Here is a 12636-nt window from a genome sequence, read left to right on the forward strand (position 1 = left end):
TTGAGTGCCTTTTGGATGCTGTGGATGCCCGCCGTGATCTCCTCTACCCTTGCCCCCTGCTCTGGCTACAGGAGGGGTAGAGGCATCACCAATCTAACTTGGGAGGCGATGGCAGCGGTGGTCAGCGTTAATGTTCTGCAAAAGAGGACAGCCACCCAGTGCAGAATGAGGATGAATGATCTCCTCTGTTCTGCCAGGGTAAGTCACCCTTCTCATCAATCTCAACTCTCACACTCTCAAACCCATCACACATCCACAGGGCCCTCACTCACTGCCAGTTCAAGGGACATCACCATTCACTCTCTCACACACACCTTCATTGTCCTCATCCCATCCATTGGAACACTCACCACCCAAACATGCCAGGCATACTTATCATCTGGCCTGGCAGGCATCCCGCTTACACTCTCTCCATCATATTCATGCAGGACAAGCTGGCACACAACAACAGGGAGAGGTCACTTACCCGTGGAAGAATGCCCGACATCAACATCCTCATGGACTTTGAAAGCAGAGCCATCCAGCTGACTGGTGAGGATCTGGACCGGTCCTGTGCTGACGGTGAGGTCTGCAGTGCTCTACCAAGTGAGGGTCCAACAATGCAACATACATCAGACAACCATGCTGTGAATGATGTGTCCTGTTTCACAGGCCACTGCCATGTACTAATTATCTCCCCCTACTTCTGCAGGCACACCTGCCGAACAGCCAAAAGAGTCCATGACCCAGGTCCTCCAATCAAGCGCCGGGGTAAGATCAGAAGACAAATCTGCTGAAACCATCCCTGAAGTCCCATCACAGCACTCACCCACACCCTCCACCAGCGCAGAGACACACACCTCGGTGGGACCTAGCTTTAGAATAGCCTCAGGACCACAATTTGGCGAGCACATCGCACTGTCTGATCCACAGTAGGCAGCAGCAGGGACTTCCCAGGTGCCCCCCACTCAGAGGGCTGCTGGAGGCCAGAAATTTGCTGAGTCTGAGTCAGATGATTAGCCTCTGGACTTGGTCATGTCACCGTTGCTGGAGCTGCAAAGGCAAGCTCAGGAACATCGGGAAGAGATGTTCAATGCACTCCTCAGATTGCAAGGCACAATGGAGGAGTCTGTATGCCTTCAGGCTGAAGTGATAGCGCCGGCATTGCAACGCACTGAGGTCAACACTGGTATGGTGGGGGCTGCCATGGTGACCTTGGTCCAGGATGTCACTCCTGCACTGCTGCGCGGGCTGAATTCCATCGCTGATGCCATATTTGGCCTCCAACAGTGTGTATGTGAGAGGGGTGCTAGGCAGCTTGATCTCACTCCAGCTACCCCTTCCGCTCATGGAGTCAGCCAGGGGCTCTCAGGCACCCATAGGGAGGAGGATCAGCAGGTGCACACTCCGGGGCCACCCACCCAGGTAGCTGCAGGAGTGTCCGGCCCACCTGAATCCTCTCTTCCAATAACATCGGCAGCTCCAGCTCCATAGGCCGAGGAGGGTGCCACTGCCACACAGCAGGACCCCGAAAGCAGGCCGGGGCCCTCCAGGTCTCGGGACTCCAGTGGACACCTGCCAAGTTCATCACAGACAGGGCATAGCCCTCAGAAGGCTGCCTCCACCTCCGCTATGGTTGTCGGGGGAGCACCAAGACCTAGCAGCAGAGTTTGGAAAGTTAAGGAGAATTAGTTGCACAGCTTGGGCATGGGTGTTAGTCACTTGTACATGCTGTTCACTATTGTCAATACACTCTCAAGAATGTCTCCCTGCCTGTGGCTCATTGTTCTGATGAGCAGTGTTCTTGTCACTCAGATTTGAAACCTTTCTGCACAAGATAAAAGGCAGGTGTCTCAGTCCAGGGCCTCTTCCCTGTGCTCTGTGCAGCCTTCAGACAAAAGTGATGGTCCAGCCTCACACTCCCTGGACACATTACTGATGCCTGCACCTCGATGGTGCTTGTCATTGCTGCCAGAATGTAGTGGGCAGACGTCTCAGAGTTCCGTCATTCTCTCTGTGTGCTCTCAGCACCTTTAAGGTGGGGCTGGCCCCCATCTCTTCAGCATCCGTGACCAGTGATGCTGTGCTCCTGAAGGGGTCAGGTGCTGAAGGCTGAATAAGGATCAGGTGGATTTAAAATTTCACGGCTGAATCTCCATGATATGACCCTGATCACAGAGCGCAAGCAAGCTGCCCTCAACCAGACAGGAGTCAGACATTCTCAGAGGCTATGTGAAGATCTATGGAGTGTCCTTACTGAAAGTCGTCATCATTCTCCTGCAATTGAGGGACTATTAGGGCCTCCACTGCGTCTCCGTGACAGGAGCATTATCACTGAGTGTATGTGCGCTGCCATAAACCAGACTGGCGTCAAAAGTTCATAGTGCAATGTGAGGATCTATGGTGTCTCCTCACTGCATGTCGTCATCATCTTCCACAAATCTAGCAGCTATGAGGGCCCCCTAAGCGCACTTGCCTCGCCTGGCCAGTGCAAGGGCCTCATTGCCGTCATCATCACCTTCGAGGGCCTCCTCACCCTCATCACAGTCAACATCTTCCTCATCGGAGGAGGCCTCCAGCTCCTGCATCTCATCTTCAGACAGCTCCTCTCCCCATTGCAGCACAGGATGAAAGAGAGAGACACGTGCGTTAGCTTGGGTATATGAAGAACCTTTCTTGGTTAAGTCTAAAAGTAGCCAGGGAAAGGATAGGCCCACTCAGGGACAGAGGTAGGAACCTGTGTATGGAGCCAGAAGAAATGGGAGAGATACTAAATGAATACTTCTCATCAGTATTCACCAAAGAGAAGGACTTAGCGGTCGATTTGTCTAGGGAAGAGTGTGTAGATAGCCTGGATCATGTTGAGATCAAAAAAGAGGAGGTGTTAGGCGTCTTGAAGAATATTAAGGTGGATAAGTCCCCAGGGCCAGATGGGATCTACCCCAGAGTACTGAGGGAGGCAAGGGAGAAGATTGCTGGGGCCTTGACAGAAATCTTTGTATCCTCACTGGCTACGGGTGAGGTCCCAGAGGACTGGAGAATGGCCAGTGTTGTTCCATTGTTTAAGAAGGGTAGAAGGGATAATCCAGGAAATTACAGGCCGGTGAGCCTTACGTCAGTGGTAGGGAAATATTTGGAGAAGATTCTTCGTGACAGGATTTACTACCATTTCGCACGGGATCAGAGGTGAGCTGGCAAGATGGATACAGAATTGGCTTGGTCATAGAAGACAGAGGGTAGCAGTGGAAGGGTGCTTTTCTGAATGGAGAGCTGTGACTAGTGGTGTTCTGCAGGGATCAGTGCTGGGACCTTTGCTGTTTGTAGTATACATAAATGATTTGGAGGAAAATGTAACTAGGCTAATTAGGAAGTTTGCAGACGACACTAAGGTTGGAGGAGTTGCAGATAGTGAAGAGGATTGTCAAAGGATACAACGGGATATAGATCGGTTGGAGACTTGGGCGGAGAAATGGCAGATGGAGTTTAATCCGGAAGCAGGTATGATAGTGGTGTTTAAGAGGCAGCTTGATAAATACATGAATAGGATGGGAATAGAGGGATATGGACCCCGGAAGTGCAAAATGTTTTGGCTGACGGGCAATATGATAGGCACAGGCTTGGAGGACCGAAGGGCCTGTTCCTGTGCTGTACTTTTCTTTGTTCTTTGTTTTATTCTAATGCGTGGCTCCCTCCCACCATCCCCACATGCTTGTGCACTACCTTGAACCACAGGACAGCCCTTGCCCACCCATTCCAATGCACCTCCACCTCAGGGCAGCCCTTGGCCCCACTCCCAAGTCACCTCAACCGCAGGGCAGCCTTTGACCTCCACCCATTTCCCCTCCAACAGGTGACCCGGGCGAGTTCTGCGCAACATTACTGTGCACTCACCTCTGAGTTCCCCTGAAAGTGCAGTCCGCCAAGTGCACACCTTATATATGCTGTTGTGAAGCACTCCAGCATGATTGACGATTCAGCAGGGCTGGGGTGTGTTGGGGGGGGGGATGATTCCAATGGGCTGGCCTTATAATGATATGCAGATGTATTACACTGAGGTTCCTGATGTCTGATGGTGAGAAACGCGTCCCACCATTGAAAGGCTGAGCAGACAATCGCAAACTGGTTTCACGACGTCATGAAACCCATTTTTGGCTTTCTCACCGTATTGTCTGTTCACACCACTGAACAAGCAGCCAAGGGAAATTTTGCACTATGACAATGATTGCCAATCTAAAGGAAAGGTTCTTCATTAAAAAATAACAGGATTCCAGCAAAGCTCTTTATACGCTTGGTACTGCTGATCAACACTGCTCCAACTATTATATCACATGTTAACTTGGTTCACTTCTTGTGATGATGTATACCAAACTATTTACATATTCAGCAGTATCTTAATCAATATGTTAAATAACACGCACTACAAGGCAATACCACAAAAAAATCTAGTTTTTGTATTTAAAGACAGATGAAGGAATTTGTTAATTATACATTAAGTGTATTAATTTTTTACAGGTTGTGGATATTAATTAGGGTTCGCTTGAGCCCAGTAAATGTGGTTGTTGGGTTAGGAGATGTATACTTGTGTGTGAAGATTGATGCTAATTCTATCCCTCACCAACTGGCTTTCTTAAATAGAATACTCATTTCACAAACTCTTCAGCCAGCCAAGCAGTGGATGGTGTAAGCATGCACCTCTTACCTTGTTCCCCTCAGTACCCTTGCACTTTTCTTTTTTTAGGCACCCAAAAATTACGACCTGGCCAGACAGTACTGAGGAAAAAGAAATGGAAGAACAGGGTCACAATGAAGAAGAAACATTGTCACTCGCTCTCAGGCTCAAAGCCACCAGTTCAGATTTTGCATTCAAGGAGAGCTTGGAGCCAGAGACCTGCATTTGATGACCATTGGGCATGGCTCAACTGCAGCAGGATGGGAAGCAAGAGTAGTCCAGGCGGATTGCATTTATCCTCCCACCATTGGCACTCCACCAGTGCCTTACATCTGCCTGTCAGCCAGACCTGACTGCTACCATGATGGTGCAATCTGAAGTTGGATCTTCTAGAGCGGGAGCTGTTCTGGGTCATCCTACAAGGCCATCTGCAGCCCCTCTCAATAAAAATTAGCTTCCTTCCACCGTCATATTGCAGCCACCATGGTGGAGCTGCAAAGGAGCACTAGGTCAACCATTGGCACATGGAAGGGAGGCACTAAAGAAATGCTCAAGGGTGATTATTAATGTTTGCATGCAATATGACAAGGATTCATTTCTAATTTGATCTGGAATGTTTATTTTGTGCTGACTTTTAGTTTTGTGACCAAGAGAAGACTGATATGGCCAGGAGCTGAGGAATGGTAAGGTGTGCCACTGTTGGTAAATGAGGAATCAGGGTTGTGTTTACTGATGTAGTGGTCAGGTGAGTCAATCATGAACAGCCCTGTTGTGTTATTTGTCTCCTCCCTTCTTCCTCTTCCACTCTCCCCTCATCAGCTGGTCGTCTTATAGCTGGTAGCAAGTGCTAGGCCCTCTTGATGGCAAGGTGTGCAGATTGCAGCAGACCACCATAAATTTTGATATGTATTCTGCCAAGTACTGCCAAGCCCCTCTAGAGCGGTCTAAACAGTGGAAGCATTTCTAAAACACCGCAAAGGTTAGATTAATGACATTTTGTTTGGCAGCATACTTTTCATTGTATGAAGCTGCTCACGTGTGTGTTGCACATGGGAATCATGAGCCATGTGGTCAGTGGCTAGCCTTTGTTGCCCAGTGGCCACTCTCTGGTTGATCGTGGTGGTACAAATACAGATGACACAGTGAACTACTGGAGAGTGAAGGCATCATGAATGCTGTCAGGATACTGGGCACTGACCTGCATGATGTGCTGCATATGCTTGCACACCAGCTGCATGCTGAGAGAACAGAATCGCTTTTGTTTGCAATATACCTCAGAGTTGAAATGCGGTCCCCACAATCAATGGCACCCTGCACATGGGGAAGCAGGCTCTCCTTGCAAAGCGGTGTACTTGTTCCACCTGCTTCTCTCTAGCAGGAGAGGATGACATGCATTCAGGTCTCATGGAATACCGAGCTTCAGTGATTTCCCTTATACAACAGTGGGAGTTGTTGCTCCAGTCTGGAAGGAGCCAGACGCATAAAAATTCAGGGATTCAGTTACCTTCACACCCAATCTCCCTGCTCTGAGGCTGACGTGACTGCAACAAGTGGCACATTTCAGTGAGGATATCATGAGTGAAACAGAGATGTCTGATACATGGTTCAGGTTGGAGAATTACTCCCAGAGCACCCTTGGCAAATATGGCCTCCCGCTGAGAGCCTTTCTCTTCCTCTTCCTTTTGCCCCTTCCAGCACCTTGTCCTGGTCTGTATCATCTCTGTTCACTCTCTCTGTCATGCTGTAGTCCAAGAGGAATGCAAACTATTGCACCCATGTCTGGGAGCAAGTTGTTTGTACAGAATCCTGGAAGTCAGGACAAAGTTCTTCAGCCAATGCCAAACCACTCCCTGTAGACTTTAGTGGCTTTAAACAAACCTTAGAAAGCACCAAACACTTTTATCGACACAGCAACAGTCAGGAGATAGTGATCAACAATTAACTTAAGTAGGTGATGATCTCACTTTGAATGGCCATCTGTGCCATTATACATGGTCAGTTTGCTCATTGATCTTGCAAACTTTGCCTTCATCTACACAATCAGCAAAATTTTGTGTTTGTTAGAGCACCCTTTTGCTACCAATTCACACTCGGCCTCACCCTTTTCAATCCTGTTATTCAATGCTTACATTTTTTTACAACTGGTATCTGAATAAAACTAATTTGGTTGCTTGGGCCTGGGTAGGGGGGCCTGGGTAGGGGGGTCGGGGTGGGGGGTCGGGGGGGCCGTAGTGCTGGGTAGAGAGAGAGAGCGAGCCCAGCAGTTTTCTGTGTTAACAAATTGGGTCTGGCCCAGCAACCTCGCAATTCACAAAGGTGAAGTAGCTTTCTCCTTGAAATCAAGAGGTCAAGGAAGGAAGGCCATATCTGTATGGGCCCCCATATAATGAATGCTTTTTAAAAATATATTTATCTCCTTATGTTTAAACAGAATCACAGAATTGTTACAGTGCAGGAGGAGGCCATTCAGCCCATTGTGTCTGCAATGGCTCTTTGAGCATTTTAATTTAGTGCCAATCTCCTGCCTTTTCCCCATAACCCTGCACATTGTTTCTATTTAATAATCATCCAATGCCCGCATGAATGCCTCAATCGACCGTGCCTCAACCACACTTTCAGGCAGTGCGTTCCAAATCCTAACTACTCGCTGTGTGAAAAAGGTATTCCTCACCTCACATTTGCTTCTATTGCAAAACACTTTAAACTTGTGCCCTCTGGTTCTCAATCCATTTACGAGCGGGAACAGTTTCGCCCAATCTACTCTGTCCAGGCCCCTCATAAATTTGTAAACTTCCATCAACTCTCCTCTCAGCCTTCTCCTCTCCAAGGACAATAGTCCCAACTTCTCCAATCTTTCCTCACAACTGAAGTGTTTCATCCCTGGAACCATTCTCATAAACCTCTTCTGCACTCTCTCCAATGCGTTCACTTCCTTCCTATAGTGTGGCGCCCAGAACTGTACACAATGCTCCAGCTGAGGTCTAACCAGTGTCTTATATAACTTCATCAAAACCTCCCTGCTCTCATACTCTATGTCCCTATTAATGAAGCCTAGAATACTGTATGCTTTAGAAACAGTTCTCTCTACCTGTCCAACCACCTTTAATGACTCATGTACATATACACCCATGTCTCTCTGTTCCTGCACACCCTTTAGAATAGTATCCTTTATTTTATACTGTCTCTCTATGTTTTTTGTACCAAAGTGTATCACCTCACACTTCTCCGCATTGAACTTCATCTGCCACCTATCTGCCCACTCCACCAATGTGTCAATGTCCTTTTGAAGCTCTACACTGTCCTCCTCACAGTTTATAATTCACCCAAGTTTGTGTGCTCTGCAAACTTTGAAATTGTCTCCTGCACACCAAGATCTAGATCATTTATATATATCAGGAAAAGCAAGGTTCTCAATACCGACCTCTGGGGAACTCCACTACAAACCTTCTTGCAACCTGAAAAATACCCATTAACCATTACTCTCTGTTTCCTATCCCTCAGCTGATTCTATATCCACGTTGCTCCTGTCCCTTTTATTCCATGGCCTATAACTTTCCTCAGAATTCTGTTGTGTGGCACCATATTGAACTCCTTTTAGAAGTCCATATGCACCACATCATTGACTTTTCCCTCATCAATCATCTCTGTTGCCTCTTCAAAAAACTTCAGCAATTAGTTTGACACGATTTTCCAATAAAAAATCCATGCTGGCTCTTCTGAATCAATCCACATTTTTCCATGCGACTATTAACTCTATCCTGAATAATTGTTTCTAGAAGTTTCCCCACCACCAAAGTTAAACTGACTGGTCTGTAATTGCAGGGGCAGATCTTTAAACCCTTTCTTGAACAAGGGCGTAATGTTTGCAATTCTCCAGTCCTCTGGCACCTCCCCCGAATCCAGGGAACATTGAAAGATTATTGCCAGTGCCTCTGCAATTGCCACTCTCACTTCCTTCAATATTCTTGGATGTATCTCATCTGGCCCTGTTGCCTGATCAACTTTAAGTACCAACAGCTTATCCAATACTTCCTCCTTATCAATTTTAAACCCTTCTCGTGGCTGAGTTTCCTCCTCTGTCACCATGGCTTGGGCAGTATCTGTCTCGTAGGTAAAGACAGATGCAAAATATTCATTTAACACCTCAGTCAATCCTCTTGCCTCTATCTGTAAATCCCCTTTTTAGTCCCTAATCAGCCCTACTCCTCCTTTTACCATTCTTTTACTATTAATGTCCTTATAGAATACTTTGCGATTTCCTTTTATGTTAGCTGTCAGTCTTTATTTCAAAATCATAATTTGCTTCTCCTATTTGCTTTTACACATCCTTCTGAACCTTCTGTATTCAGCTTGATTCTCAATTGTATTTGCTACCTGACACCTGTTGTAAGCACACTTTTTCTTCTTTAACTTAATTTCCATCTCCTTTGTTATCCAGGGAGCTCTGGATTTGTTTGTCTTACCCTTCCCTTCTGAAGGAACATACCTTGACTATACCCAAACCATCTCCTCTTTGAAGGTAGCCCATTGTTCAGCTAGTGTTTTTCCTGCCAACCTTTGTTTCCAGTCTATCCGGTCCAGCTCCGTTCTTGCCCCATTGAAGTCCGCTCTCTGCCTGTTGATTATTCTTACTCTGGATTGACCTATATCCTTTTCCACTGTAATCCTAAAGCTTATGATGCAATTATCACTGTACCCTAAATGTTCCTTTACTGCCACTTGATCTACTTGGCCCACCTCATTCCCAAGAAACAAGTCTAGCAGCGCCTCCTTTCTTGTTGGACTGGACACATGCTGCTGTAGGAAATTCTCCTGAACACAATCTAGGAATGCTTCTCCCTCACTGCCCCTTACACTATCACTATCCCAGCCTGTGTACAGGTAAATAAATTCCCCCATTATAACTACTCTATGATGTTTACACCTCTCTGTAATTTCCTTGCAGATTTGATATCCTTCCCACTAGCTGGTGGTCTATATATTACTCAGAGCAATGTAATTGCACCCTTCTTATTTCTTAGCTCTAGCCAAATTGATTCTTTCCTTGAATCCTCTGACACATCCTTGTTCTCCAATACTGTAATACTCTCCTTAACCAAAAACGTCACCCCTCCTTTTTTCCCATTCTTATCTTTTCTGAACACTTTGTAACCAGGAAAATTTAGCACCCAGATCTGCCCTTCCTTAAGCCAGGTCTCCTTTATTGCCACAACATCATAATCCCACAAGGCAATCTGTGCCTGTAACTCCCCAATTTTATTAACTATACTCTGTGCATTCACATACATGCAGTGTAACTCTGATTTAGACTTCATTACTTGCTCCCCTACTCCAACTCCATCTATTAACTTACTATTCTCTATTTTAGTACTACCTGCCTCTCCCAGCATTCTGTGCACCCTGGTATTACTTTCTAATATTCTCTCCTGGTTCCCAAACCCTTGCTGAGTTAGTTTAAACCCTTCCCAACAGCACGAGCAAAATGACCCACAAGGAACTCAGTCCCGGCTCTGTTCAGATGCAACCCGTCCGGCTTGTACAGGTGCCAAGGGAGGGGAGGCAGTGGTGTGGTGATATTGTCACTGGACTAGTAATCCAGAGACCCATGGTAATGCTCTGGGGACCTGGGTTCAAATCCCACCTCAGCAGATGGTGAAATTTGAATTCAATAAAAATCTAGAATTGAAAGTCTGATGATGATGACCTGTCAGCTGTTTGGAACTAGCCTGCACTGGAAACCATTGCCCAATTGTTGTAAAAAGCCAGCTGGTTCACTAATGCTCTTTAGGGAAGGAAGTCTGCCATCCTTACCTGGTCTGGCCTATATGTGACTGCAGACCCACAGCAATGTAGTTGACTCTTAATTGCCCTCTGAACAAGGGCAATTAGGGATAGGCAATAAATGCTGGCCTAGCCAGTGATGCCCATAAATAAAAAAAAACTCTCCCAGAGCCAGTCCCAACATCCCAGGAATCTAACACCCTCCCTCCTGCACCATCTGTCCAGTCTTGCATTCATCTGCCCTATCTTCCTATTTCTGTACTCATTTGCACATGGCACTGGGAGTAATCCAGTGATTACTACTTTAGAGGTCCTGCTTGCTAATTTTCTACCTAGCTTCCTAAATTCCAATTGCAGGACCACATCCCCCTTCCTACCTATGTTGTTAGTACCAATGTGGACCATGACCTCTGGCTGTTCGCCCTCCCCCACAAGAATATCCTGCAGCCGTTCTGTGACATCCATGACCCTAGCACCAGGGAGGCAACAAACCATCCTGGAGTCACGTTGACGGCCGCAGAAACACCTGTCTGCTCTCCTATTAAAAAATCCCCTATCAGTACTACCCTTCCGCTCTTCTTCCTCCCCTCCTGTACAGCTGGACCACCCGCAGTGCCACGGACTTGGCTCTTGCTGCACTCCTCAAAGGATCCATCGCCCTCACAGATATCCAGAATGGAAAACTGGTTAGTGAGCGGGACCTCTGGGGACTCCTGAACTACCTGCCTGTTTCTCTTGGGCTGCCTCGCGGTCACCCATTCCCAATCCGCCTGCTTGCCCCTAACTTGCGGCGTGATCACCTCTCTGAGCGTGCTATCCACGTAGTCCTCTGTCTTACAGGTGCACGTCAGTGACTCCAACTGCTGCTCAAGCCCTGAAACGCGGAGTTCAAGCTTGTGCAGCCAGTGACACTTCCTGCACATGGGCTCGTCTGGGTCAGGAGAAGTTTCCACGACTCCGCACATGCCACAGGACGTGCATTCCGCCTGACTAAGCTGTCCTGCAGTGCCTTAAACTTAAACTTTTAAATCACTTTTTTGCTTAAACTTTAGTTACCTTTACTTACTTTAACCTTACTCTTGTACTATTTAGTATAAACTGGAGATTAGTAGAAAGTAGAAATTCTTTGCCCTTACTCACAATTCAGCTCCCTCTCTAGTGCCTATAAATTTTTAATTTCTGTGTGCATGTTTAGAAATTTACGTTTCTGTACTCATGCTGTTTTCAATTCCCAACTATCTCTCCACTTGGCTGTTTTATCTCCTGAATTCTTGTTGTTTTATCCCCTGAACTCTCACTGTTTTATCTCCTGAACTCTTGTTGTTTTATCCCCTGAACTCTCACTGTTTTATCTCCTGAACTCTTGTTGTTTTATCCCCTGAACTCTCACTGTTTTATCTCCTGAACTCTCGCTGTTTTATCTCCTGAACTCTCGCTGTTTTATCCCCTGAACTCTCGCTGTTTTATCCCCTGAACTCTCGCTGTTTTATCCCCTGAACTCTCGCTGTTTTATCTCCTGAACTCTCGCTGTTTTATCTCCTGAACTCTCACTTTATAAACTCCTGACCTCTCACTGTTTTATTTTCTGAACTCGTGCTGTTTTATACCCTGAACACTCACTGTTTTAACTCCTGAACTCTCACTATTTTAATTCCTGAACTCTCTCTATTTTATCTCCCGAGCTCTAGCTGTTTTATCTCCTGAACTCTCACTTTTTTAACTCCTGAACTCCTACTATTCTATCTCCTGAACTCTCACTTTTTTAACTCCTGAACTCTCACTTTTTTAACTCCTGAACTCTCACTGTTTTATTTCCTGAACTTGCGCTGTTTTATACCCTGAACACTCACTGTTTTATTTCCTGTACTCGCGATATTATATACCCTGAGCTCCCACTGTTTTAATTCTTGAACTCTCTGTTTTATCTCTCGGGCTCTAGCTGTTTTATCCCCTGAACTCTCGCTGTTTTATCCAAGTAGAAAATTATTTTAGTTGGCCCTACTTAATAAACCTTACCAAAAAGCACAGTTCCTGCTTTATTCTAAACATTAGGAATCTAATAAATCTTAAACACTTACTAGATACTCACCAGATACTCACCAAACAGCTAGCTTCTTCTCCAACCAATCAAATTGCTTCTTTCCTGTGATGTCACAATTTATTTTCTTTTCACTCTCCTTTTGAACTCAGCGCGGACTGGTTCCGAG

The sequence above is a fragment of the Cetorhinus maximus genome, chromosome 3 (genome assembly GCF_964194155.1).
Source record: "Cetorhinus maximus chromosome 3, sCetMax3.hap1.1, whole genome shotgun sequence".
NCBI lineage: Eukaryota > Metazoa > Chordata > Chondrichthyes > Lamniformes > Cetorhinidae > Cetorhinus > Cetorhinus maximus.